Source organism: Rhagoletis pomonella, unplaced genomic scaffold (assembly GCF_013731165.1).
Source record: "Rhagoletis pomonella isolate Grant_MI unplaced genomic scaffold, Rhpom_1.0 Rhpom_scaffold_00007, whole genome shotgun sequence".
NCBI classification, from domain to species: Eukaryota; Metazoa; Arthropoda; class Insecta; order Diptera; family Tephritidae; genus Rhagoletis; species Rhagoletis pomonella.
In genome coordinates, this window is record NW_023458561.1 from 71,950,414 (window position 1) to 71,955,953 (window position 5,540).

Here is a 5,540-nt window from a genome sequence, read left to right on the forward strand (position 1 = left end):
TCGAACTTGCACCTTATTATTCTGAAATTAAATTGGCTACAAAAATACATACCCAAAACTTTTCTAAAAAATCTGATTAAAAAATGTAAAATTTCGCAAAATTACTTGATTTCAGCATGATTTGTTTATGAGTTACGATAATGTGAACATGCTTTATAAAATACTTTTTCTGTTCAAAATTTTAAAATCGCCAATATGGAAACAGCGAAAATGACGCTGTTTGAAAAAATCATGTTACTTTTTTTGTGTAGTAAATTTAACCTTATTTGACAAGTTGGCCCCAGTCTAAAAGAACGTTTCAACCCTTAGATTTCGACTAGGAACATTAAAGGACTACACTTTCCAAGAGGTTAGGACAATCCAAAGATCCATTTACAATATTAGATATGTAGTAAAGTGGAAGGGAGGAAGAGAGGGATTTAATATCGAAACGCAGATAGCGCGATTCATATGAAGGGGTCGGTTCAGTAAACACAGAGTGGTGTTGTCTAAAAATAATGGGCCTAATGCATAAAAAGTGAGCTTAAGTTCCGACTCGATGTTCAGTACAAATACTTGAGCTTGAGCTCACTCCATCAGTGCAAAAATTGAGTCTAAGCTTAAGCTCAGTTTTTATGCATTAGGGCCAATGAGTTCATGTCTACAACCACTTTCCAAACACCAACTGTGAAAATGTGCAAATTTACAAATCGTGCGATCCCTGCGTTATTTATTTGTGTGCATTTATTTTGTAAAATTAGGTACAATCTGAAATATCTATAAGCATATCTATACATAAGTATATTCCATCCCTTGTTAAAAGCACAAAGTACCAAGACGACGAAAAAATAAGTAGCGAATTGCTAAACTTTCACGAGCACTGGCCACGAGTGTGCATTCGTTTCTGATTGCTATAAAAAACAGTAACTTGGCAAGAAGGATTGGCATTCTAGGATACGTTTCCGTAAGGATTACACGACTTACACGACGACGACGCATTAGCCATTGTAATAAAAGAGACAAAATAGTGGAACCTTAAAGTGAAACATTACTACGGATTTTTTTCTTTTTTGCTGTGATTTAGTCATTGGTAAAATACAAATTTTCCTCATACAAGTTTTGTAATCGTAATATACATATGTATCTACATATTTAATTGTGAGTTAAAATATCTTTTACTGTTAATAAACACAGTGAAAAAATAGAAAAATAGGCGTGCTTATTTTTTGTTCTCAAATGAGCGCATTGATATTTCTTCTATTTTGTAAATGCAGACGGGGCGTCATTGATAAATTGAGCTGGTTAGTATGTATACATATGCATATGTATAAAGCCACAATAAAAAAAAAAATAGTTATACATTTGTGTGATGCTTTCATTATTGGATATAAAATATATGATATATCCCAAATAATACCAATGTGCGAAATCAATCACCAAATCGTCTTCAAATTATCTAATCAACCCGATAAATCAGCTTTAAAAAAACAAACAATTCAAATGTCTCACAACTGTATACCCAACAAGTGTCCTGCTAATCACTATAACGATTTCCCAAAATTTGTGATGGCTATATTTTTACAAAATCAATATCAAACACTTGAATGTGTAGTAGTTAATGTAGAAAAAAACCGATGACTTTATTTCAACGCCCACCGGATACATTATTTATTAATGGGTATTTTTAACTACATACATACATGTTGCGAATTCAGCCTACAAACGCATATGTACATATATATGTACATACATATGTACATAATAAAGTACGAACCCACATGCATACATATGTATGTACGTATGTAGATACATATCGTCATAGTCAACGTCAAAAGGCTCTATTTGAAGAATTTGAAATTGTATTTTCTTTGCACTGATGATAACGATATACATACACATGTACATATTTATGTAAATGCAAAATGTTGAAAAAAAAACAAAACAAAATGAATTTCTTTTCATCGTTTCAAGGCCAAATACCGATAAGTTCAAATCTTAATGTACATATTACATACATATGTATGTATGTATGTATCTATGTAAATATATTTGGGTGTGCATTATACGATTCGATTAATTTTTTGTGCAGCTTCTTAGATTTTTTTTTTGAAGTTTGCACTGAGGCAAAAGCCAAACAGTGTTGCCGCGGCGTTCAGAAGAAATGTATCACCAAAATTCCCTAATGAAAAAAAATTTAAGTATTGAAGTATCAATCTTCAATAAAACTTCTAATTCTTAAATTAAAATGGTAGTTTGAACTTTTAATTGAGATCATTGACAGTTTTTATTATTTTTTGGTTTTTATATAAAATACGGAGTGAAAATAAAGCTTTTATACTCGGTAACTGTTGAATTCATTTGCATACTTAACTAAAATCACATATGAAATTGGTGTTTAACACTGTAAACAAAAAATAAAAAATAAATAAATAAAAAATAAAAGCATCTTTTAAAAATTCGATGAAAAACGTATAATTTTATCCTTTTGTGTTAAAAAGGCAACACTGAAGCCAAATTCCTTTCCTTTTTTTATGTAAATTGAACAGTTTTTAACCGACTTCCAAAAAAGGAGGAGGTTATCAGTTCGTCGGAATCTTTTTTTTTATGTATGCTTTAGATCCGATCACTGAATCATGAAATATTTGTATATATATATATATATTTTTGTATGAGAATTGAAGTCGGTTTTTTTTTGCTAAAAATTACTTGTTGTATTGCAATTAGTATAGGGCTGCCAGACGTCTTGGTTTTCCAGGATTTGTCCTGATTTAAACAAATTGTCCTAGTGTCCTGGTCCCCACTTAAATTGTCCTGTTTTTTTTTTTTTTTAATGAAGGTCAATGCAACACACATAAAATTTTTAGCAGATTTTTGATTTGAAAAAAAGCATTAGTAGTTGAAAATCAATAATGAAACATTTGTTTCTAATATGTTAAACAATATCTGGTGAGTTTACTTTTTTTCTGTTTAGTTTATTTAGTTAAAACCTAATTTTGTATCTTTAAGCAAATGCCAAAAATGCAAGTTCCTGAACAAGTACACAGCTGAGGGGTCCCACATACTACGCAGTAGATAATTTCCAACTATGAAATTGGCAACTATGATTCAAAAATATGTATCTGTTAGGAAACACGATTTTGGCAGTATTGAGTTCTCGCTGGTACGGAAATTTCAATGATGATTAAATCTGATGCGTTTGTAGTCTTTTCGCGACAATCACACAAGTTTGCAGAAATAAAAAAAATTGTCCGACCGCCGACCAAAAATATAAGAGAGTAGAACAGTTTTTGAGATATAGCCGAATTTCGGGTTTATGATATCTGAAAAAAGTGCTTAGTGGAGAAAATAAGAAATTAAACCATAACAGGGGGGAAAAAATAACAGATTTTTCGTAATTTGTTTCCATTTGCATTAGAGCCTGTCCTTTTAAGAAAAAATCAAGCTACTAAGGAAGAAAGTCGATGGTAAATAATCTTTTATTCACCACTCTGGCTGGGAAAATGTTACTCATACGCCATGGACCACGAGATGCCATGTGAATATGTCATCTTTCTTTCTCATATTTCATGCAAAAAAATCATTGCACATTTTAATTTGTCTATTCATTACTCTTTTATTTATCCACCGACTTTCGTTAGTAGCTTTATTTTTTCGTCGTAAAAGAACGGGTTTTAATACACACGAAAAAAATTCACAGAAATTTATTTTATTTTATTTTTTTTTTCCCTGTTAAATTTTGAGTTTTTTTTTCATAAAACTTCCACAGTAAATGTCTCAATATTTTGACGTGATACAGATTTTCTGATAACAGCAAAAAAAAAACGGAAGAGGCCAAAATTAAGTTTAGTGGATATACAAAGGTGAATTCATATAAGGTGGTGTCAACAGAGCTGCTGATCTGAAGGCGAACTTGTGTGATTGTCAAAAGGATGTGTTTGTTGTAAATTTATTTGTGTTCTTATTGTCATTGTGCGAAGAATTTGTTAGTGTTATTTTTGTTTTGTGCTGCCGCTATCACCTTATATGAATTCGCTTTGCTCCCTACTGTGTTATTTTAGGCAAATTCAAAATTTTGAACAGAATTGCCTGCTTATTACACTGTACGGCAAAATCAACTTTTTTTCTGGGTATTGGACCAAATCAATTTTTTTAAGAGGTTGACTTATAGGTAAAACAAGAAATTTCTCCGTTTTTCGAAGTTAGCCTCCGAAATCGAGATATGGGCCCTCGAAGTTCGAAATTGGACCTTTTGTAAAAAATTATTTTTAATTATTGCATGTGAAAATCAAAAAAATCAAAACACAGACGTGGTCCGCCCTTTTCTCTTATTTATATTGCATAGGTTTCAAAGTAAGGCGAGTCTATTCTAATGACCACCAGTGTATATACACACATACCAAAGCGTTCAACTTGCTGTCTTAACTAAAGAATAGTACATACACGAGTCTATTTCTATAAACTCACACTTATTCAAAAGCTGCACAATCTACCCCTATCTCATACCCATTCACAGTCAAAGGAATTTAATAAATAAAATTCCTAATGGAATACGTGCGGAGCAAAACAAACACAAAAAATAAAAATAAAAGGGGGGAGCATTCTAACATTCCAAATATTTGCTATATGTAGATATATATATATCGATGGTCCTGTGCAATAACGACACAATTCAAAATTCAAAAAATAAAAACGGTTACTATTGTTAAGGGCTCATTTCTCTAATACTTGTCGAATCCATGTCTAATCTTTTGTACTTACTTTAGCAATCCTTACTGCCTACTTTAGCAAGGGACGAAAATGGATTAGAGACAAGAGCCACTTAACAGTAGTTAAAGTTTTTGTTTATTGAATTTTGAATTGTGTCGTTATGGCACAGGACCATCGATGTATGCGTGAATGTTAATTTAAGAAGTAATAGGGATAAGGGTCCCCCTTCAAAAAGTACAAGCAAAAAATTGTGTTTTTAATTGTGATCGCTTAATCGTACAGACGAGCCCACGATGTAGTGGTAAACTAAATGCAGCCGCAGTTATTGGAGAAATTGCTACGCGCCAAGCTCTCCAAAACACGCCACAAGAATATACGATGTGTAAGATGTCAAACAATTCAACAGAGTCACCTAATATGAACCCATAAGAAACTCTGTCGTCGATTAATAATACGAAATCAAACAAGTCCAAGTACCTAGCATATACTACCCTGTCCGCCTATACTTCATACACTTTGAATTATTTCTGCTTCAAGTCTGTATGAAATAAAAGTGTACAGTGGTGGGCAGGGTAGAACATATATATATATATATTTATCCGTCCTGGAATAAAATCTTGGCAACGAAATCTGAATGTTATCCACAACCGGGTGCAGGTACTGTTGAAGATACTAGTGTTCAGCGTAACCTTCAAGATCTATTACATTTGACAGCTAACGCTCATAAAAGCTACAAGAAGAAGTTCTTTATTGCTTTACCGGTGCTAAGCTTACTCTAATACGTACGGGGTATTCTCTGAGCCTTGAAAAGCCCTGGTACGGTGCACAGATTGCACCGGAAAAAACCGGCTTTC

The 5,540-nt window shown here is 32.5% G+C and overlaps 1 protein-coding gene across 4 annotated transcripts in view; it reads left to right on the plus strand.

Moving 5' to 3' along the window:
* The first annotated feature begins 940 nt into the window (after positions 1-940).
* The window catches only part of LOC118743538 (DNA ligase 1), a 24,643-nt gene continuing 20,043 nt past the window's right edge, over positions 941-5,540 (plus strand). For 3 of the 4 annotated variants that reach the window (XM_036476290.1, XM_036476291.1, XM_036476292.1), the window contains exon 1: positions 941-1,069. The gene's annotated coding sequence lies outside the window, so the exon portion shown is untranslated. Of the gene's footprint in view, positions 1,070-1,253; positions 1,281-5,540 lie in introns of all 4 variants that reach the window. The other variant, XM_036476289.1, reaches the window with a different exon arrangement.